The sequence below is a fragment of the Puma concolor genome, chromosome C2 (assembly GCF_028749965.1).
Source record: "Puma concolor isolate L17-30 chromosome C2, mPumCon1.1.hap2, whole genome shotgun sequence".
Classification (NCBI taxonomy): domain Eukaryota; kingdom Metazoa; phylum Chordata; class Mammalia; order Carnivora; family Felidae; genus Puma; species Puma concolor.
The window spans coordinates 112315567-112340024 of NC_141675.1; the positions used below are offsets into that span (position 1 = coordinate 112315567).

Below are 24458 nucleotides of genomic sequence, written 5' to 3' on the forward strand. Positions count from 1 at the left end.
ACACTGCTTTGTTCCTTTAAAGACTTCTGATATTACCACACAGAAACATAATTAGAATCCTGTATACATACGTAAATAGTAAATTTTGTGTTAGCATTTCAAAAAAAACTGTCATAACCATTTGTGAAAAACCAGAACATTCTGGCTCCAAGTCTTGATTTGGTTGGTCTTTCTTCAACTAGATACTTTTATTAGTGCTTAGAATGTGCGGAAATCAGACCTTTTAAGAATAGGCTGCTGCATACAATACATGTGGTTCATTCACTACTTTTACTATTTTCCGTATTTTCTCACTGGCTTGGCCTTTTGCTTGTACCAACATCAAACTGCCAAATCAGAATGCCCTGATGAATGTTTTCAAATCACTCAGCTGCTTTCTACAGCATCTTTTGTATACCATGTAAAAATAAACTTACAAATATAAACACAAGTATTTTTATTCTTACGTAGGGCAGTATGTTAGGAAGGGAGTGGGGACTGGAAAATGGCACCAAGATTTCTAGCCTGGATAGCTGGGAAAAAGATGGAATTCTTAAATCCATGGCCAGGAACATGAAAACCAAGAAGTTCCTAAAATTGGAAATTAGGAAACCAATGGCGAGGGCAGACGCTGAAGTACAAATAGGGGACAGGAAGTTAAAAGACTAACAGTATGGGATCCCTGGGGGGCCCAGTTGGTTAAGCGTTCGATTCTTGGTTTCGACTCAGATTATGATCTCACGGTGTCATGGGTATGAGCCCCACGTCGGGCTCTGTGCTAGCAGCAAGGAGCCTGCCTAGGATTCTGTCTCCTCTCTCTCTCTCTGCCCCTCCCCCACTCGCACTATCTCTCTCAAAATAAATAAACTTAAAAAAAAAAAAAAGACTAACAGTATGAGTTCAGGCAATGTGAACTAGGGAGAGAAACTGGCAATTAGTGGGGAAAGTCATGAAAGCAAAGATTTTATTAGAAAATCGGATGTTTGGACATGTTATGAAGTTACAGAAAAAGAATTGGTATGAAAAAGAAACTAAAGACACACAAGGGGAAGGAGGTATCTGATACGGCAAGATTCCACAGAAGATGCCTATGATCTAAAATTCAGATGAGCACAGATCCTTTTAAGACAGGAAGAGAGGAAAATGTTTAAAGAGGGGAGAGGTTTTGAAGGAGGTGGTTTAGGGAGGGGCGGAACAAAGGATGCTAATTTGTGAACGGCAAGAGGCCTGTGGGAATGGGAACAGCGCAAAAGGTTTAGAATGATGGTTTAGGAGGCAGAGGCAAGGAGGGATGAATGAAACTATTATTGATAGTCAGGGCCCATTCGAAACTGGAAGCTTAAAGATATGTTCTTTACATTGGTCCATCATTTGGTCAATAAACATTTACTAAGCAACTCTGAAATTCTAGGCACTGTGCAGCCCTAGAAAAGGATTCCAGAGTCTAGTCAGGAAGTCGGGCAAGTAAACAAAACATAAGGCAATGCAGCAAGCTCTATGTTAAACGTCTACAATAGGATACACAAGAAAAGGGAGAAGATGCATTTAGTTCAGGGGTGAGAAGGGGTGCAGTTTCCTGGCAAGGGCATTGCTTAAGGTATTAACAGTCCTATCTGTAAACTGAGAATGAAGAACGGGGCAATTGGGAACTCCATGTCGTTCATTACCTTCTAGGCTACACTAATGAGGATCTTGACCATCAGTGCTTGAAGATGTAATTTTTATGATCACCAGTTAGGCAGACACAACTAACAGAGCTCCAGGGGAACATAACAGAAACAAAAAAATTTCAAGGGGTGCCTGGGTGGCTCAGCAGGTTAAGCATCCGACTTCAGCTCAGGTCATGATCTTCCGTTGGTGAGTTTGAGCCCTGACTGGGCTCTCTATGGTCAGCGTGGAGCCCACTTCAGATCCTCTGTCCTGCTTTCTCTGCCCCTCCCCTGCTTGTGCGCACACACGCTCTCTCTCTAAAATAAACATTAAGAAAAATGTGCAGACTTTCAGCCACTGTTTAAAAAAAAAAACCTTTCACATACTTTCACAAGCAACACACCTTCTGACTGTGGCATACACCTTGTTAGAGTCTTCAAGTATTTCTGGGAACTATTCTGGCAAACTGGTTTCCTGATTTAAATTGGGCCACTAATTCCAGTTTAATAACGACTTGTATTCTATTATCCCCGGCACCAAGCACAAAACAAATATTTTCTTAGATGCCTTTGCTAATAAAATCAATTATCTGGGCTTTGTCTTCCATCATAAGAATGCTGTAGGTATCTTATCTTTCCATGAGAAATAAATACTCCAAAGGCTTCACTGTTTATACTCCTTGTCATTTACCCTCTGAAAAATCAAAGTCTGCACTCAGCTTTGCTAATGGGCTCTGTTTTGTCCTCGGTATGAGCATACCACTTCATTACTGTAGAGAGGATTTGAGTTCTGAGTTAAGATTTAATAGAAAAAATAGCTCTCCATCACTAGAATGGTACAGTCACAGAATTGGAAGGGGCCTTGAAGCTACTTATATAATAGTTTAGTGATGAAGGACAAATTACCCAGCACTTGATCTAACTTTTTGTTTTAAGTGAGAGAAGACACCCTTTCATTTACTATTGATATATCACAATCTTTGTAAGAGTCAAATAAAATAGTGGAATTGCAGGATTTTTTGTATTCAAAGTGGTTTTGCCTTAGCTATGCTGTACTAACCACAGCTAACATTTATTGAGGGCATATGATGTGCCAGGCACTGTGCTAAGCACTTTATAAGGATTATTTCATTTTGTCCTTGCAATAATCCTAACAGATCGGTGCCATTATTCTTCTCATTCTACACTGAGGAAACTGAGGCTTAGAAAAGTTGATAGCCAAGCAGCCTGTGAGTTCCTGTTCTGATTCTGCCATTTACTGATGTATGGCCACCATCAATAGGTTACTTAATTTCACATGTCTGTGTGTAAACTGAGAACAACTACAATGCCTACCTCACAGGGTAGATGAAAAGATTACATGAGATACTGGCTCAAAGCACATCTGACATGAAATCTGTTTTTTGTTCTTGAGGGTGCCATAAGGTACTAGAAAGAATCTGGGCTGTGGAATCAGATGATGTGGGCAAAAAGCCTGGCTCTAATACTTGTCAGTTATGTGATGTTGGGCATGTACATCACCTCTCTGAGCCTCAATTTCTTCACCTATAAAATATGAAGACCAATACCTACACTCCCAGAGTTAGTGAGATGATTCCTCATAAAGAGCTTACTTAGCTTAAGGCTGCTACAAACCAAGATGCCAGCTCCTATTCCTCTGAGGGTCACATGATAATTCTCTTAAGAGTACAACAAAAATATGGAATGTGAGTTCTAAGAAGACTTCAGGGGAAGACTGTGTGAGAAAGGAGGTAATGGTTAACTAGAGAGCAGGTCAGTGTGGGAGGTGTGCCTTATTGCTTTCTGATTCCAGCATGGGCAGATGATTTGGGCATCAAAAAGACAAGTCCTCATAAAAGGGAATAACTGAACAAGTTAGCCAATTGCTCATGTAGATGGCTGCTTGAGGCAATTCTTGATCATTATTAACTGAATTCCTAGGAAGGCTATCACTGTAGTTTCATATCTGTGAAAAGTACCCTCCTGTAGAAGTGATGAGTAAGAAGTGTTTCAAAGATATTTATAGCACCCTCCCATGAGCAGGACAACGGGGGAGAGCCCTTACAAAGACACTAATAAAGTCCTCTTCAAAGAGGCAGGTTGGATTTATTCTTTTCAATGTGGAGATTTAGGACCTCACTCAAAGGTAAGATGGTCCATGGTGTCATGAAATAGAGACAGGTCAACCTTTCTGGGACACAATTTTTATACAATTTCAATTCAGACAAAACCAGGTAAAGACATCTATACCTCAAATGGCTCTCTCAAAACCTGCACACTAACAACACTACTTCACACCTTAGAACCTCGTTGTGCATGATACATCTAGAAGCAAAAACTAGAAATAGGGTCGGAGGTAGAAGCAGGTAAGAGGAGCAAATAAATGATTAGTTATAATTTGACATAGAGGTAGAAAACAAAATACAAAAAGATATTATTTAGTATCTCAAATGTGTCCATATACACAACATTGAACTTTAAATAGGAAGTACGAATTACTTTAAAATATCCATCAAAATGGTTAAAAAAAAAAAAAGTTCTGGCACAAGAAACACAGCCGTTGCTGGAAAATCTGCCTTCACAGACCACCCAATTCAATAACAACATTGAATTAATACAATGTTATTCTGGATTATTCCCAAATCTACTTACAATTCTATTGCCCATTTTGGGGTATACTTTTATAGTATTTTCTTTGTCACTTCCCAGCAGAAAAACAATTCAAAATGTAAAGATTAATATTCTCAACCACCTCAACTTTTTCTAATTCAATACATGAGAAAGTTTCTTATGTTTCCTCTTAGGAATATTAATGCACAATTTAATAAAAAACCCAAGTGTTTCTTTCTTCTTCACTCAAAATTAGTAAACAGAAAACAAACCAGTAAACATAGACATTATAAGGAACCCTGGGGTGGGAAGAGGAAATGGGCACTTCCTGTATAGTTCTATGTGTTTAAAAGCTATGTATCTATTTCTAGAAGAACCATATCACAGCCTTTTCTAGCACTGTAACTCTAATAAACTGAGAATATAAATGATCCATTCCAAGTGGCTTCTGTTCCAGAATGACCAAGCTAGCCAGCATCCACACAGATTCTGAATTGTTTTTTCAGATCCTGAATTCTTTAAACAGGTTCTAAGAGTTGGAAATTTCTGGGTTGGGGTACAATCAGCAAGAGAAGACCTTTTTTCCTGGATTTGAACAGACAAAATGCTGAAGAACAGTTGAGGAAAATATCTGAATTCCTCAGTGTAATACCATAATTTGCTAATTATAAAAATAATTTAGACACCTAGCTAAGGCTAAAAATAATTCCACTGAAACTGCCCTAGTTTGATTTAGGACACAAATTTTGTAATCAGAGACATCAGATGTCAAAGAGGAGTTGCTCCTTATTCCCCTTATTAAATCAATGAAGAAATCACATCTACAGGAGACTGAGGTCTATGTAACATCACAGCTCTCATAGCCCTTAGTGGTGCCTGTGCCACATCTATCTCTTCTATTTAATTTTTATTCAATAGCTTTAGAGTGGACACTAGGTCTTATGCACAATTATACATACCCCTCTGGAATAAATAATGACTTTGTAAACATCCAGAGGTGTGGGGAATCTCTTTTCCAGATCAATTTATTCCATAGCATCCCTCATGAATGTTTCATTAGCAACATCTAAGGCAAGGGTCAGCAAAATATGGTTGTTTTGGTATATAAAGTCTTACTGGAACATAGTCATGCCATTCATTTGTGCATTGTTCTATGGATGCTTTCTGGCAAGACAGAGTAAGTAGTCATGACAGAAACTGAATGGCCCACAAAGCCTAAAAAAATGTACTATCTGGCTCTTTCCAGAAAAAGTTTGCTGGCTCCTGATCTAAGGGCACCTGCTGGATCAATCAGTCAATGAGTATCTACAAATATTGGATATAAACATTATATCCAACATTACATCCATTATATCCATTGAATGTCTAATATCCAACAGCTTTGCAAACACATGAGTTCTGCTGGGTTAAGGCCACGTGAATTTTGTCAGGGATACTGGACTAAAACAAAATCTGGCCATTTGATGATGAGACAAACTCAATGAGTGATTGATTTCTTCATTCATTCAACAGACCGATTACGCACTATGTACAAAGTACCAGCAACCTAATTGTGAGCAAACAGAGTATGTATTGCACTCATGGAATTAACAGTCCAGTGGGGGAAGCTGAAATTTTTTAGATAATACAGATATATGTAAAAAATTGCTGCTGTACGTGGTGTAAAAAAGAGGTCATGGGGTCACCAGAGTGTAAAATGGGGTTATGACCTAGTCAAAAAGGTCAGGGAAGATTTCTCAAGTGTGTGTCTCTAGAGCTGAGGGTTGAGGGCTGAGTGGGAGGAGTTAGCCAAGTAAAGAACAGAGGGAAGAGGTCTAAGCACCAAGCACAACATGGACAAAGGCCCAGGGATGGTTGGAGGCGTGGGTGGGAGTGGGGGTGGGGGTGATAGGGAGAAAGGCAGGTATAAGCTACTAAATGCAAGCCAGCACATTTGGAGCAGAAAGAGTGAAGAAGGGAGAGGTATGAGGTGAAATTCTGAGCCAGATCAAGTAGGGCCTTGAAAGTCCTATTAATAAGTTTTTAGTTTTCTATGGGCAGAGTTACACTTAGTAATAATCCCTGGCTGATAGTCTTTCCCCCTCAGGCCACTATTATCTTCATGATCAGCTCTTTTCATGCTTTCCTTTTAAAATTCTGAGCCAAAACACAGCTTTGTTCTGAATATTCACCTAAGTCTTCATCATTCTATTCAATGAGGGGAAAAAAAAAAAAGGAAAACAAGATAATAAAGAATTTACTTATACATCTTAAACAAATATAGTAAGTCTATTATATCTCAAAACTGGGAAAAATAATAAAATAAGCTAAAAAGCAAAAAACAAAAGGATTTACTAAGCAGCTTTTTGTGATTGTATTAAACATGTATAAAGAGAATTATCTGGGCTGCTTCTATCCCTCTTTCTGTCAGGGGAGGTGGATATCAGGAATCCTGTTAAGGAGGAAGATTCACACAGCTGTGGGCTGTCTCCTGCTGGGAACAGTAAAATTGTAAGCTGTAATTATACTATTTGATGAATAGCATTTTGTAGCTGAAAGGCAAGGGAAGGAACTGGGGGAGACTACTGAAAACAGGAGGTAATAAAGAGAAGTGAGAAAGTCCCAAGAACAAGACACATAAAGCATGGCTAACCACTTCTTAACTGTGTGACCTTGGGCAAGTTACTTAAGTTTTCTGAGTTCTAGTTTTCCCATTTGTAAAAATGAGAATAATCAGAGGTCTACCAAAGAGTTGTCAGGAGAACTCAATAAGATGATGTTCAAGTTCCTAAAATCTAGCAGGAATTCTGATCCTGTTTTCTTCCTTTCCAGTAAGACAGTCTATTTCGGATGTATATTATGAAACAGGGAAACGAGGAAAACCAGCAATAGAAGATTTAGATAAGGAAGTAAAGGTGGAGAAAGTCTTATCTGCAATTATAGTAGGTGCCTCCTTGTTGGTTTATAGTGCTTTGTAAACTTCACCAACTTTTGTTCTCTAACCTAATGGCCCAATGACTAACACCTTAAAATGACCTTAACCCCAATCTTCCTAAGCTGGTAACAAAAATACGTAAGTCAAAGGTAGAATCATACCTTTGATTATGGAATAAAAAAGCTATTCCGGATAATATTTAATGACATATTTAAGAACATTTATAAATTAAAAAACAGCAACAACCAAAGTCAGCCTGACACCTGCCCCTCCTCTCAGCAAGTGGGCATATGGTGCATACCCACTGCTAAGTGTGTCATTAGTAATCACTGTGATTTGTTTGTGGAGGGCGAGATTGCCAATACCAAAGGAAGTAATTATTTCTACAGATGCAATTAAAAAAAAGTAAAAATTATACTTTAGCTACAGAATGGCTTAAAGAACCACTGCAAATGTATTGTATAAGTCTAATCAAATTTTGAGTATATCATTATGCCTTTCTGATTAGGAAATACTAACTTCAGCACCATATACTCCTTCGTACCTTTTTAGTAAAACATTAAGTACTTTAAAAATGTAGCCATGTAAGTACTCCCAGAAGGAGCCCAAGGTTGCTATTGGATTGTTTATTTTTCCTTCTTTCAACTGATAAAAGGCACTGAGGGTGAGGTGGCCTATTTAAAGTAGTATTATAGGTAAAAATACAGACAAGTCGTGGATTCCTGGCTTCCCTAAATGAAGAATCAAACCATGCTATATAACTAAGTATTTGGGAAAAATTGAAGGCCAAAAACCTAAAGCACATTTAAATAATCAAGCAAGAAGCTAGTTACCAATTATGAAAAACAGAAATAGTACTAATACATCAAAATAGAGTTTGGGGATACAGTCTAAGGTTTCTTCGTAGGCCCAGCCTCAGTACTTCTAGAACCAGGAGCTTAAAATGGGAAAACTCTGTTTAGTTGTACCCTTAATGATAAATCACTCTGATCATTTGTTCAGTTTGGGGAGAGAATTTTTCCTTGCTTTCATATTTAGGAAATCTTCTTCCCAAGTCTTTGAAATTTACTCACCATAATTTATATTATCAGATGGCATTCAATTAATAACAGCATCCTGGGAGATAAAATGGCAAAAGAATTTGGGACACATCTTAAAAGAACTAGCCAAAATTTTAAGACCATACAGTTATGAAAAATGAGTGTTCATAGAGCAGATGTGTGTTTGTCAGAGAGATTGTACAAAGAAGGTGCTCCTGCCCCAGTGCCTGCTGGGAAGAAGCTAGGCAAACCCATCTCCAGGCTCTTCCAACTCTGATGATGTTTTATGATTCTGAGACCGTTTTCTGAGCCAATTTGGTCCTTCTCTGCACATCCTAAGCTCATGAAACAATTTAGCTTTTGGTACATTGCTTGGTAACTATGTTTTACACACAAAGTACTATCTTTTGGTAACAAAGGAATATTAAAATGATGACACAGTCACTCTAGAGATTGGAAACAGAAAGCTGTTACCTTAAAAGGAAAAAATATTTATCTTAACACCACCAATGTCTATACAGTTTTGCTTTTACTATTGTCTGAAACATACTCTCCAAGTCCGATTCTCATTTTTTGAATTAAAGTCTACACAATGAAGTAATCTGTAAATGTAATAGCAGTCTCTTGCATGAAGAGAAAAACATTTGTGAAAATAAATGTCCTTCTTCCGTTAAAGATGAATTACTTGGGTACGTTTTCCAATTCCAATTTCATTTCCAAATTCTCAACTTTCAGGGCTTCAAGAGGAGGTACAGTGGTCTACTCTAACAGTCTCTTATGATTTCTATATTTATATTTTTTACCTTCTTTTTCCCCCAGTTTTATTGGGGAATAACTGAAATATATGACTGTATAAGTTTAAGGCATACAGCATGATGGTTTGATTTACATATATTGTGAAAATTTTTACTTTTTAAAAAGTGTTCAAAACAATTTCATATTTTTAATTTGGTAGGAGTGAAAGAATTTAGAGAGGAGATAGAATAGCAATTACGAGTTGTGATTAAATCCTGCTGAGGCTAAAATCATGACTTTAAAACAACAAATAGATATTGTTCTGAACCAAGGACAGTTTTCATGGATTCTAGCCCGTTAAAGTCTAGATAAGTGGTTAAGGTTCCTTGTTAGCTCTGGATCCCTTCTAGATTGATAGGGGACAGGCCTCTAAAGTAAAAGTGGGGGGAGAAGAGAGGGAAGGATCTTGAAGATGATGATTAAATATTCAGTAATAGGACAATGATTAATAATTGCACCATCATACAATGAAGTACTATGCAGCTATTAAAAATTGTGGCATGGAAGAATAATGATGATGGATAATGTTCCAAAAACAACATGCACATTATAAAGGACACAGAAAAGAAGAAAGCCTACAAGAAACTATAGAAAAAGATGAAAAGTAGAAATGTCAGCATGGCTGGATTAAGGATACATTTTAAAAAATATTTATTTTAGAGACAGAGAGTGAGCACATGTGCACATGGGGGAGAGAGACAGAGGGAGACAGAGAATCTTAAGCAGGCTCCATGCTTAGCACAGAACCCTACACAGGGCTCAATCCCAGAACCTTGGGATCATGACCCGAATCCAAATCAAGAGTTGGATTCTCAACCAACTGAGCTATCCAGGTGCCCCAAGGATACATTTTTAAAATTTAATTCTTTATGATTACTTGGCCATTTTCAGTGCTTCCCACATATTACTTTTTATGTAAGAAAAAAATTTTTTCAAACAACAGTAATAATGCACTCATAGCAGAAGGCAGGCAAGTGTGAGCACCTGTGCAATGAGTCACCTGTATTCCCCTGATGGAAAAAGTGCCCACACTTGGCAATTTAGTGCTTTACATTATACAGCCAGCAAACTTCTATTGAAAAACTATAGCCAAGGGGCGCCTGGGTGGCGCAGTCCGTTAAGCGTCCGACTTCAGCCAGGTCACGATCTCGCGGTCCGGGAGTTCGAGCCCCGCGTCAGGCTCTGGGCTGATGGCTCGGAGCCTGGAGCCTGTTTCCGATTCTGTGTCTCCCTCTCTCTCTGACCCTCCCCCGTTCATGCTCTGTCCCTCTCTGTCCCAAAAATAAATTAAAAAAAAAAAAAACGTTGAGAAAAAAACTATAGCCAATGGGGCACCAGGGTGGTTCAGTTGGTTAAGCGGCTGACTTCGGCTCAGGTCACGATCTTGCGGTCTGTGAGTTCAAGCCCCGCATGGGGCTCTGTGCTGACAACTCAGAGCCTGGAGCCTGCTTTGGATTCTGTGTCTCCCTCTCTCTACCCTTCCCCTGCTTGTACTCTGTCTCTCTCTCTCTCTCTCCCTCAAAATTAAATAAACATTAAAAAAGGTAGAAAATCCCAATTTAAAACAAAAAACTATAGCCAATGTGCTAGAGCAGCAGTCTCTACTGAAGGTTAAAAAAGAGAATATTCTGGGTGCAGGCCTCATCATGAGGCCCCAACTAAGTCAAACTGCAACAGTTTCTCACCTGAAAGTAATCATGTTGTATGGTAACCTGTACCAAAGAGAATAGGCTGGCTACATGAAGGCTCTTATGGCACTAATTAAAAAACAACAACAACAAACAAACAAACAAACAAACAAAAACACCCTTAATTTTTAATATCAACAGTCTATAAGGCCAAATGCCTTCAGCTACTCCTCAGCTGCTACTGCAACTAACAGGGAGTTCTGATCCAGACCCAAAACCATTTGGGTCAGGAAAATCAGAGCACTTAAAAGTTCAATAACAAGAAAACAGGTTAGCCTCCCATTTAGCTGCTATAACAAAACAATCTTTATCCATCCTTTCCAGGATGAGAATTCCTTTTCCATAACAAAAATCTTCCTAATTTCCCATTGGCAGTACTTGTAGCCTTTCCTATTCAGACTGAAAAAAAGCTATAACTATGAAAGCCTACAACAAATTCATAAAATATTTAAATGGCTTGTATGCTATCGCACAATATTATCTATAGCTATTCTGGGAACACATTAATATTCAGTTGTTTAGGGGCACCTGGGTGGCTCGGTTAGTTAAATGTCCGACTCTTCATTTTGGCTCATGTCACGATCCCATGGTTCATGAGTTTGAGCCCCACATTGGGCTCCGTGCTGACAGCATGGAACCTGCTTGGGATCCTCTCTCTTCTTCTCTCTCTACCCCTCCCCTGTTTGTGCTCTCTCTCTCTCTCTCTCAAAAAAAACAAAAAAACAAAAAAAAACCAACAACCTCATTTGCTTACAATGCTTTTGGAATACAGACTGGAAGACCTCTTTGACAATTTTGAAAGCTCCCAGGGGTTCCAGGTTGATAGGTTGAGAACCATTACTGCAAACCATATATTTTATCATGGACCAAGGCCATAATTTCAAGAACTTTATCTTTCCAAGGTTATCACTTGAAATAAAACCATCAACCATCTGCACACACACACACTCACAAAAGAAATACGCAATTTCATGGTGAAGTGCTAAGCAGAAGAAATGAAAATAGTTGTGAATGAGTCACAAGCTGTGGGCACTGAAGTGAATATGACACTTCTGAGCCTAGGGGTTTCTTCTGTTGGCTCTGTTACAGAGGTTTAGCATAGGAGGTAGGGACATGAGAACCCTGATGGGGGAGGAGGGGTTCTTTTCTAAAAAGTATGGGATAAAGTTGCCTTCTCCTTCTTTATAAAGTCTTCCTGTGTCAGCAGGCTGCCCACCCCCAACCCCAACAAAAACAGGGGCAGCCCCTAAATGCCAAAAGAATAATTGTCTGAGCTTTGCATACTGAAATTGAGTTGGCAAGCTCTCCTCCTTGCAAAGAACACAAAGAACTTAGTTTAGTCTGTGTGTAAATGCTCCACAATCATTACCAAAACATCCAAAGCAACATGTTCAAGGGAGGGTAATGAAGCTTTGTTTCTCTCCCTTAGTTGTAAGCTTCTGACATTCATTTACTTACTTACAGTACTTAGCAGCAGCCAACCTTCTTGGTCAACATGTACTCTTGGCTGTCTTGGGCACTTTATTTCTAACAAAGGGCTATATGGAACCACACGTGGTGGGTAAAATCCCCAAGCTCAATATATCTAAGACCCATGGACTCTGGAGCATCTGAAGTCCAGATCTATTCAACCGAGCTGGAAAAGGGGTTCTCCAATAATTAAAGAACACCAAAAAGTACTCCTCCATACAGATGAATGGGACTAGGGGCTTCAGAGAGGGCTTGGATGACCCTTGAAAGCAGAGAACACGAGAAGAACCCTGATGTCAGTTTGAAGAATCCTGAAGGCAGTGTGACCCAAATTTACAGGGTGCAGCCAAAGACACACTACCCTTGATGCATTCTGATGCTCCTTGGTGCTTTTTGACTTAAGCAGGCCTCCTGCCTTATAACAACTTCTTTCCTACCACCTAGAATAAGTGGAATAATGGAGAGCAGTGAAGGAGCAGGACCTTAATTCACACTGTGCCCTCATATGAGACCTAGCCCAGACAGTTTTCTTTCTCCCTGGTGCTTTCTATGTTCTTCTGTCCTATCATCATGTCATGATGCAGGTCTTTGGTGAAAGAGCACTAGGCTTTTCGATTTTGCTGACACAGTCAAAACTGTACATGAATGCTGAGAAGATGTGTCTCCCATCTTTAAACAGATCATTATTCCAAATAAGAACAAATTCAGGCAATAGACCATAGGCTTACAAAGACTAGGGGGGCTCTGAAGCCAACTGGAATTCCTGCTGTGCCACTTACCAGTTCTGTGGCTTGAAGCAGACTGACTTAACCTCTTTCAATTCTGGTTTTCCCATGAAGCACAGATTAATAGTATCTGCCTGATAGTGCATGCAAAAAAAGAGAATAATGAGTGTAAAGTGCTTTAGCACAGTGCCTGGCCAGAAAGATAGTAAAGCTTTGTGCTGCTGTGTTAGAAGAGGTATGCTAACGAGAACCTGGGTAAGCATACCTTTTTGAATCAGTGCTCTTCATCATCTTGTGTGGGACAGTTATGGCTAGTTGGGACCAAGAAGCCAGTCACTTTATGTTAAGTCCCTCCAAACCGCCAGGATCATAATTCCCTCTCTCTCTCTCTCCTGAATAATAGGCACCGGTTCCTGGCCAAATCCAATTTCTTCAGCTTGCCACTCTCCATCTTGGCAAGGCCCAAAATAACTCACTCTCTGAAAATACCAGTTTAACACTGATTAAAAGAATACCCTTGTTCAGCGAGGTAAAGCACTGAGTAATATACTCTCCTCATGATGCTAAAATCCAATAGTTATTTCTTATCTCACTCATCACAAGAGGGAAGGCATGTCTGATGAACCAAGAGACAAAATTGTATCATTATATCTCCACCAGGATGAGTTATGCATTCCTGTCATGTGCCAGGCACCGGGCACAGTGCTTCACACATATGATGCTGAATCTTCCCAACAACACCGCAAGACACTGAGTCCTAAAGAAATGAAGTAGCTTGCCCCAAACTGAGCAGCATATGGTGATACAGGAAGAGTTATAACTCAGTATGGCTGGCCCCAGAGACTGCACTCTTTCTCCTGCCATACACCATGTTGTTTCCTACTTCTTTGCTTATATTGGGATTCTACAAAACAACCAGAAGTTGTAGCACACCAAAGATTTGATATGTGACTAAAGTAGATGGAATACTAAAAACAAAACAGGGGCACTTGGGTGGGTCAGTAGGTTAAGCCTCTGACTCTTGATTTCAGCTCAGGTCATGATTTCATGGTCGTGAGGTTGAGTCCTGAGTCAGGCTCCATGCTGAGCATGGAGCGTGCTTGGGATTCTCTCTCACTCAAAATAAATAAAGAAACGAACATTAAAAAAAAAAAAAAAAAGAATACAACAAAAGCTCTAAGTTGTAAATTCAAACGTCATTTGTCAAAGGTTTTCCTTTATAAAATTTATTCTAAAAGAGTGTCATGGTTGACATACACTAGAAATGTCTTCAAAACCCTTTCAAAGGCCACATACAAAAAAGCTAATCCCATTATTTTAGGGTCACAATTGGTCCTTTGACCAAAAACAATATTAGCTGACCCAACTGTAACTTGATTCACTAGATTTGGTTTCAATAACTTTTCCCCATGGTCAGAATTCACTTTCAATGGACCAGAATCTGCCATGGCTGAGGGATATTCCAAAATAGAAAACTACAAAAGTGGAGTTCTAAAACTGTTCTGACCAGTGGCAATACTGTTAAAAATGAGGTCACAGCAACTTTCTGCTCCTTGAAATAATTTTCAGTCTTGGTTCCTAGGATACAGCTCACTTTTTGGCTTCTCTGTCTCTGCTTAACACTCAAACCTTAGTGCCTTCTTTCTTTCTCCACCTTACACTCTTTTTTTCCTTTTTATAAAGAACTATTTAAAATGTTTATCCATCTAATACTGTGTGTGTCCCTGGTGCTTTCTTTTAAAATCTTTTCTTACGAACATTTCCAAATACACCAAAAGTAGAATAATGTAACAAAGTCCATGTACCCATCCTTCATCTTCAATAATCCTCAACACTTTGCCATATTTACTTCATTTTACCCCATACTTTTATTTTTTCTGGAGTATTTAAAAATAAAGCCCAGGGCATCATGACATTTCACACTTGGATACCTCATTATGTTATCTGGAAAAATAAAACAGACATTCTCTCATTTAAACACAATGCCATGAACACATGTAATAAAATTAACAGTAACTCTGTAACATCATCTAATACAATGTCCACATTCAAATTTCCTCGGTCTTTTTTTCTCATACCCCAGGGACAATCACATCAGCTACTAATAAGATAACCTTCTATTGCCTTGTTAATGACTTTCAAGGCTTCAACTTACTTATCCTTGTCTCTCTTCTGAAAAAAGGCCCCAAAATGTGAAAGCATGTGTGACTGGATGTTAGTGTCTTCTTACCAAAAAAACCAACAACAAACAAACAAAACCAATTTACTTATCACGTATTGAAAATACTTTCTCATATTATTAAATATCCTTTAGGGTACCTGGGTGGCTCAGTCAGTTGGGTGTCTGATTTCGGCTCAGGTCGTGATCTCACTATCCGTGAGTCTCAGCCCCACTGTGGGCTTTGTGCTGACATAGGCTTTTGAGCCCGCTTCGGATTATGTGTGTGTGTGTGTCTCTCTCTCTGCCCCTCCCCCACTTGTGCTCTGTCTCTTTCTCTCTTTCAAAAATAAATAAATATTAAAAAAAATATTCTTTGAAAACTTGACTTTTGCTGTTGGCCTAACTGGCCCGTACTACATATTCCATTGATTTATTTAATTATTCCCTATTATTTGTTACATACTTAGGTGTTTCACCTTCATTATTATGAACAGCCCTGTGATGAGCAGCCTTATCCATGCCTATGGTTCACCTTTCTATCTTTTTTTTTTTTTTAATTTTTTTTTCAACGTTTATTTATTTTTGGGACAGAGAGAGACAGAGCATGAACGGGGGAGGGGCAGAGAGAGAGGGAGACACAGAATCCGAAACAGGCTCCAGGCTCCGAGCCATCAGTCCAGAGCCTGATGCGGGGCTCGAACTCCCGGACCGCGAGATCGTGACCTGGCTGAAGTCGGACGCTTAACCGACTGCGCCACCCAGGCGCCCCTCACCTTTCTATCTTAATTTAACCACCGAACACCTCTGTGGCTTCAGCCATAATGATGATTTGGTATTTGCCACATGCTGTGTTTTTCATCTATCTTCAAACTGTACATATGACTTGGACACTCTGATCCTCCAAGGCCCAACTTCTCTCTCAGGTGCTTTTACTTAGCTTCTGTGGCAGGTTAGTCATTTCCTTTCAAATGTTCCCCAAACACTTTCTACATTGGACATGATTTATTTATTGGTATTTTGTATTTAATCTTGAACCTACATTTTTACCACACTGACTTGTGAGCTTCTCAACACCTCACTTTTTTTTTTTTAATCTGTAAAATAAAGAGAATAATACTAACTCCATGTGTCTGAATTTTAAAAAAGAGATAAGAAAAAGTGTGAATCATATCATCTGGCAGAGAATTCGAGTTTTACAAAAGTCATTTTCCTTCTTTTCCTCTAATAAGAGAAATTGTAAATGTGTCAGACTATACTCATATGCCTGGGAGGCAAGGAGTTAAACTTTCCCCCAGTTATAGGAAGATAAACTGAACACAGGGAAATGCTGGGAAAGGGGAAGTAAAATGGTTGCAAGGTCCAGTACAGCCCAGGGACTTTACCAGTTGCAACATTTTCTCTGTAACAATGTTGCTATGTCATAGGTCCTTAGATAACAGAAAGAAAAGAAGTCAGTTAAAATCTGCAGATGGGAACCCTTGATCTCTGAACCTCTTTCTCACCTCTGAGCTCTTCATTGTGCTGGGTTGGTCTGGCCAAGAGAAGGCCTAAAGGCATTCTCAGGCCTATAATCACCTACTGGGTAAGGAAGAAGCCGAGAAAAATTACATTTGTGGGAGACTTTGGGTACTCTCAAAGGTGCATTTGTATCTTTTAGGTTTCATATCTTTCCAGAAACAGGAGTTGGTCTCTGAAAATGCACTGTTGCTGAGGAAACATCAACAGGGCTGTAGGCAAGATCTAGATTCTGGTGCTGGCCGTAGGCATGACCATGGGCACATCAGTTAACCTCCCTGGGCCTCAGATGCAGAATAAAGGGATCTGACAAAACTGGTTCCAAGAGCCAAAGGGACAAAAATTCAAAGAGAATAGAAAGGTTAAATGACTGGCTCAATATCATCATACTTCTAAGAAAAAACAGAGAGCAGAGCTGGAAAAACTATGAAAAGTGATGTAGTTTGAAAACTGTTAAAAGAATCATATGATTTTCAAGAGGTCTGACCTAGTGCTGTGAGAGTGGCATTTAGAAATGCATTTAAAGCTAATTTGGACTATATGAAAATAATTTTCTGTTCTATTCCACAAAGATCTGGAAAATATTCCCAGCCCTGTGTCAACCTTAAATGAGAAAAGAATCTTTAAAGAGCCACTGATTTGTAATGGAAAATTTGGATAAATCAACTATTTATACTCTGGGAGATTTTTATATTTCTTTTTGTCCTTTCTTCAGAACACATAGCTAAGAAAAGCCATGATGTAAGTCAGCTCTATTAGGCCTCATTGGCAGGCTTTTTGTTCTGTATCTACAGTGTGGCAGCTTCTCTGACTACAGCACTTAGTGGACAGGCAACCAAAGAACACATACAAGCTTAAAAAACAAAACAAAACAAAACAAAAAAACATGTGAGCTTGGATTAATCTAGCATGAGCCTAGAGAGAAAGAATGTCAGAACACCTACGTTTTCATCATTTTTCGTCCAAGGTTTATTAGCCAAAGTTATCCAAGCTTTCTGAATCTCACATTCCTCATCCTGAAAAACAGGGCAAACAATTACCTATCTGCTGATGCATCAAGTGATGTACATATGAAAGTATCATTATAAGCACCGACCTGATAAGCTGAACTGGGAATAAGTCTTCCTTAAATGTCTACTATCAAATTTCTGGATCTATATCTAAAATTCCACCTGAAATCCAGTATCAGAAGAAGTACTGAGACCCTCCCTAAATACATACTTTCACCAATTCACTGTTTTAGTTGTGTTTAATATCTGGGAAATTATGCCCAACTCCATGCATTTCTTTAAGAAGCAACCTAGCCTAATGAAGAGTAGTCAGGTCTAAACAGGTATAATCTAAATGTGTGTGAGACTGTGGATTGGGTGAGGAAGACTAGACAACTTGGTGTCAGGAGTCACTGAGGAAGCTGAGAATGTTTCATTTGGAATAAAGAATAGAGCCCTTCCCACTGAAGGACTACAGTGTGGCTCAAAGAGTAGCCTTATTTGATTTAGCTCTGGAAGAAGAAGCAGGATAAATGAACGAAGTTCCTGGGAGCTGAATTCAGCTCACAAGGAAGTACTTTTTCTAACAGCGGAACAGTGAGTAACAGAAAACACTGATTGCTGGTCCTGTGGGGGATGGATAAAATAACTACTACACTGCCTTCTAAACCTTACATTTGATTCTTCTCTTTCTGTACCTTTGACTTTCTCTGAGGACACAGAATTGTTAGGAATATAACCTGAAGCACACCCTCCCTCCCACCCCCTCCAACTTTCATTCCCCTCTCTGAAGCCTTGTCCATGCTCTCCCTACAAGGAAAAATACCATTAAGGAAATGTTTCAATGATTTTTGCTGAAAATAGAAAAAAAAAATAAAGGTGGCCAATGCTAAATTAGGTTATCTGGTTTTCAATGTGTCTTTTTTTAGTCATCAGATAGCTTTACTGCAGTTGGCTGAGTTTAGTGTCTTCAAGTGTGGGTGGTTAGGGCAATAAAAGGAAAGACATTTTTTATTTTTTTATTTTAAGAGAAACCAAATAAAATCCTCAACAAGATTTTTTTCCCTAATGTGGCCATGCTAGTACAACCTGGCTGTTTTGCTGGGCACTATTAACATCTATTTATAGCCAGTATTTTCATAGATGAATCACATTTACCATGAGACAGTTAATATTAAGGGCTCAACCAGCTCTGCTGAGAACCCCATAATCTTACTACATCTCTTTCCATTCCCCTTGGAGGGAACTAAGTTATAGCTTAAGAGTTCCATGTAGAAGATGGGTAAACCCAAGTGGAAATGTAAAGGTAGCAGACAGCCTGCTCCCTAAATTCAGCAAAGTATGGGATGTTAAACACATTCAAATTTTAGGCCCTGGCTCACCGCCAGCTTTGTCCCTTAGAGATGAGCATCCTACAGTCAGCACAGACTCCCTATGCATTGTGCAGCCATCTCGCCATCAGAATAATTCACCTCTCCATTTTCCTACCAAACCAAGTTTAAATGACACCACTGTATAAAATGCCACATACATAAAAACAGCTTTAATGATTGTTAAATGTGCTGTCAAATAAAAAGGAGGTGGGCAGAGGATGTTCAGTTCATTTTACGTGTGTATGTGGGGGTAAGGTCAGGGTATACATGGTCAAATATTTTCAAGATCAGTGATACTAACTGGAGGTTTCTGATAAATCCTGGGGATCTAGAGTCACTTCTCCCCACAGCGTGTGCACATACACACACACTCTCTGAACTTTGTAGAGGCACCAGCACTACCCTGCTACTGATAGCCATTTGTCTTTGACATTTCCTATGAGAGCCTCCACCCTTAATTTATCTTTACCAACACTTTTCTTAATAGTCTTTACTTTGGGCTAAAACTCTTTAAGATTAAATAAGATAATATAAAACACTTAAAACAGCACTTTGCCTATGGTAAGAGGTTTATACATACCAGCTACTTCTATTAGTAGTTTCTCAGTACAGGCATACTTCAGATATATTGCAGGTTCAGTTCCAGACCACCCCAATGAAGTGAATATTGCAATAAAGTGAGTAAAATAAATTTTTTGGTTTCCCAGGATATATAAAGTTAGGATTATACTATACTGTGGTCTATTTTTTTTTTTTTTTCCGACAGTGTGTGTGCATGTGCACAAGGGGGGGAGGGGTAGAGAGAGAGAGAATCCCAAGCAGGCTTTGGGGTTGTCGGCGCAGAGCCTGATTCAGGGCTCAATCCTGTGAACCATGAGATCATGACCCAAGCTGAAATCAAGAGTTGGACACTTAAGTGACTGAGCCACCCAAGTGCCCCTATATTGTATGTAGTCTACTAACTGTGCAATAGCATTATGTCTAAAAAAGTAACATACATACCTTAATTAAAAAATACTTTATTGGTAAAAAAAAAAGGCTAACCATATCTGTCAGCTTTAAACAAATTGTCATCTTTTTGCTGGTAGGAGGTCTTGCCTTGATGTTGATGACTGATGACTGATCAGTGTGGTGGTTGCCGAAGTCTAGGATGGTTGTGGCAATTTCTTAAAATAAGACAACAATGTTATCACATTGATGGTCTCTTCCTTTCACAAAGGAATTCTCTGTGGCAAGTGATGCTGTTTGACAGCATTTACAGTAAAATTTCTTTCAAAATTGGAGTCAAGCCTCTCAAACCCAGCCACTGCTTTATCAACTAAGTTTATGAAATATTCTAAATCCTTTGTTGTCATTTCAACAATCTTCACATCATCTTCACCAGGGGTAGGTTTTATCTCTAGAAACCACTTTCTTGGATTATCTATAAGAAGCAACTTGTCTGCAGTTAAAGTTTTATCATGAGGTTGCAGCAATTCAGTCACATCTTCAGGCTCCACTTCTAATTCTACTTCTCTTGCTATTTCCACCACATCTGCAGTTACTTTCACCACTAAAGTCTCAAACCTCTCAAAGTCATCCATGAGGGTTGTACTCAACTTCTTCCAAACTCTTGTTAATGTTGACGACCTCTTCTCATCAATCATGAATGTTTTTTTTTTAATTTTTTAATGTTTATTTATTTCTGAAAAGAGAGAGAGAGAGAGAGGGAGAGAAAGAGAGGCAGAGACAGAGGGAGACACAAAATATGAAGCAGGCTCCAGGCTCTGAGCTGTCAGCACAGAGCGCAACATGGGGCTCGGAACCATTAACCATGAGATCATGAGCTGAGCGAAAGTCGACGCTTAACTGACTGAGCCACTCAGGTGCCCCAATGATGAATGTTCTTAATGGTGTCTAGAAACCTTTTCAGAAGGTTTCAATGTACTTTGCCCATATTCATCAGTGGAATCACTAAATATGGCAGCTAAAGCCTTATAAAATCTGTATCTTAATAAGATTTGAAAGTCAAAATTACTCTTTGATCCATGGGCTGCAGAATGGATGGCATGTTAGCAAGCATGAAAACAATGATCATCTCATTACATATCTCCATCAGAGCTCTTGGATGACCAGGTACATTGTCAATGAGAAGTTATATTTTGAAAGGAATCTTTTTTTATAAGCAGTAGGTCTCAACAGTGGGCTTAAAGTATTCAGTAAACCATGTTGTCAACAGATGTGCTATCATCCAGGCTTTCTTGTTGCATTTGTAGCATAATTCTTAAGGGCCCCAGGAATTTCTGGAATGGTAAATGAGCACTGTCTTCAACTTAAAGTCACCAGCTGCATTAGCCCTAACAGGAGAGTCAGGTTGCCCTTTGAGGCTTTAGAATCAGGCACCGGCTTCTCCTCCCTATCTATGAAAGCCCTAGATGGCATCTTCTGCCAATAGAAGGCTGTTTCATCTCCACTGCAAATCTGTTGTTTAGTGTATTCAACTTCATTAGCGATCTTGGCTAGATCCTCTGGAGAACTTGCTGCAGCTTCTACATCAGCACTTGCTGTTGCACCTTGCACTTTTACGATACAGAGATGCCTTCTTTCCTTAAATCTTATGAACCAACCTCTGCTAGCTTCCAATTTTTCTTCTGCAGCTTCCTCACCTCTCTCAGTCTTTATACAAATGAAGCAAGTTAGGGCCTTTCTCTGGATAATGCTTTGGCATAAGGGAAGGGTGTGGCTGATGTGACCATCTATCTAGACCACTAAAATTTTCTCCATATCAGCAATAAGGTTGTTTTGCTTTCTTACCATTCTTGTGTTCAATATGACACATTAAATTTCCTTCATGAACTTTTCTTGTGCTGTCACAACTTGGCTGTTTGGTACAGGGGTCTAGCTTTCAGCCTTTCAGCTTTTGACATGCCTTCCTCACTAAGCTTAATCATTTTTACTGAGATATGTGCAACTCTTCCTCTCACTTGAACACTCAGAGGCCACTGGAGGGTTACTGACTGGATTAGTTTTAATATTGTGCCTCTGGGAATAGGGAGGCCTGAGGACAGGGAGAGATACAGACAAATGGTTGGTCAGTGGAGCAGTTAGGGCACACAAAACATTTACTGATTAAGTTTGTTGTCTTAAATGGGTCCAGTTAGTGCTACCCAAAATAATTACAAGAGTAACAGCACTGACTACAGATCACCATAACAATATAATAATAATGAAAAGTCCTGAAATATTGCAAGAATTACCAAAATGTGACCAAGAGACATAAAGTGAGGAACACTGTTGGAAAAATGGTGCTGACAGACTTTCTTGACAGATCTGCCACAACCTTGAATTTGTAAAGACCGCAGTATCTGCAAAGCATAATAAATGAAATGCAATAAAATGAGGTACACCTGATACCATTCTTCTAAATTTCTAGCCAGATGAATCATCTTTACAATGAAGTAGTTCCTACTCAGAGCCACCCAGCTCTGCTGAGGATTTCATGATTTGATCAATCAGTGAATCCTTGCTGATGCCCAAATCTGTTGGGCACTGGGGATACAGACATAAACAGGGGACCTTTGCTCACAAAGCATGAACAATAAATCTATTACCAGGTACCATTACTTTCATTTTACATTTGAAGGCTCAGGGAGATTTAGTAACTATGTGTGGTCCACGGCCACAGAGCTAACATACTGGAGCTGTGATTTAAGCCCAGATCTGTCTAACTGCACAATCTCATAATCCTTTTATTATGCTATGCCTATGCCACACCCAAGCCTAAAAATAAGCTAGAACAAATCACCTAGCACAATACCTGGATAGCAGGTACTTCATAAATGTTTGTGAATAACTTAATGTTGAACTAGGATTTTTCCTTTACTATGTATGCTTTCTTATAAGATCCTAAGTAGATATAGCATAGTAATGTGCTGGACACTTTGGATCCAGGCTGCCCAAGTTGGGATGTACTACTTGCTAGTAGTATGACCTTCAGCAAGTTACTAAACAGCTACAAGCCTCAGTTTCCTTCTCTGCAAAATGGGGATGAATAACAGTTTTGTGAAGATTAAATGAGTTGATCAAAGGAAAGCATTTAGAACAGGCCTATATTTGTTAAGTATGGAATAAATGTAAGCTACAACTATTACTAATATTTTCTTCCCTAAATCGGAGTTTTGCTCAGCTAATTCAATATAGTAAGTGATCAAGACCAAAAACAATTTCTTTCACTGAGGCTTTTCCAGGTTCCTTTATACAAGTTAAATATCCTCTTCTCCAACATTCAGACAAGAAAATAAACAGGTACATGGAGACTAAACTATCCAAACAGCACCCAATTATGTATAGTATGCAACTTTTGATATATAAAATTAATAAAGAATGATTAAGAAAATGTAACTTATATAGTATAGTAAGGAGTTGACTGGAAGTTTGTGTGTGTTGAAGGGAGGTGGTAGATTGAATAGGTCACTATTTATATTTATCCATTTCTTTAAATTAAGTAAATAGCTGCAAATTCTTTACTTGTCCTTCTCCTGCAAGGACACATCTTTACCAAGACCCACCATGATTTCAACCAGCTTAAACCCAAGAAAAACTGACCGAGGTCACCACACAGGAAAACAAAACAGAATCTGCTTCTCAGGGCCAAATGAACTGTATTTGTATCCATAGATACAAGACAACAGAGAATCACATAATTCTAAAGTGGGAAGCCCCAGGACCTCAGAGATCATCTAGTCTCAGGCCCAAATCCTGCTGTCAGGGGATCTGTTAGGGGGTGAGGAACAGGATAGAAGTCAAGGAAAAGGATCCCTGGTCCTTGTTGCATCCTGAATGACCTCTTAGGGCCAACCTAGCCCAATGTCTTCACTTTAGAAGTGACAACCCAGAATCTGGCTATTTAAAATAGAGCCGAGATCGGAAGCCAGGTTTCCTGAATCCCAGTCTATCACTCTCTTACACTCCTGAGGGCTGCCATTCTACAGCTATGATAATCACAGATAACAATGCATTGGGCTGTGTTAAACTGGCAACTAAGCAGGATTTCTCCTTGCAAAACCATCAGGCATTAGGTCACTGCCAGCACTTTATGAAAAGAGTAAGGCATCATTATTTGGTCTAAACAAAAGCAACTTTCCATTCGTTTTTTTTTTTTTTAACCTGAAAATCCCAAACCACTGTTGCTATTACAAAATTTTTCTTTTCCTCAGTACACACCCCTGGGCCAAGCACAGATGCATTAAAATTTTGCCAAGAGAAACAATGAAGTCACTGATAATACAAAGCATGAAGTATCATGAAATTCATGTCTTTGTTTTCTTCCTCTTGATACTTAATTACTTCTCATTACTGATCATTTTGTGGTTGTTGGCAGAAGGGCAAGGAAACTCCACCACTGTAAACATGCGGAGACATATAACACCTCAGTAGACCAGAAGTCCGCTCATGATGGGTCTGTTCACAAATGCAATGTGTGTGCCATCAAGAACACTGATGCTACCAGCTCCGGCCCCCAAAGAGGATTAGCAGTTTTTGAAAAACCCTAATCACTTTAAAAAGAATAAA

General features: G+C 39.1%; 2 protein-coding genes across 4 annotated transcripts in view; one reads left to right on the forward strand and one right to left on the reverse strand.

The window, feature by feature from the left end:
* The window catches only part of CMSS1 (cms1 ribosomal small subunit homolog), a 382595-nt gene that overhangs the window by 229815 nt on the left and 128322 nt on the right, over window positions 1–24458 (reverse strand). The window lies entirely within an intron of this gene.
* FILIP1L (filamin A interacting protein 1 like) overlaps window positions 1–24458 on the forward strand; it is a 303663-nt gene that overhangs the window by 156805 nt on the left and 122400 nt on the right. The gene's annotated exons all lie outside the window — the stretch shown is intronic.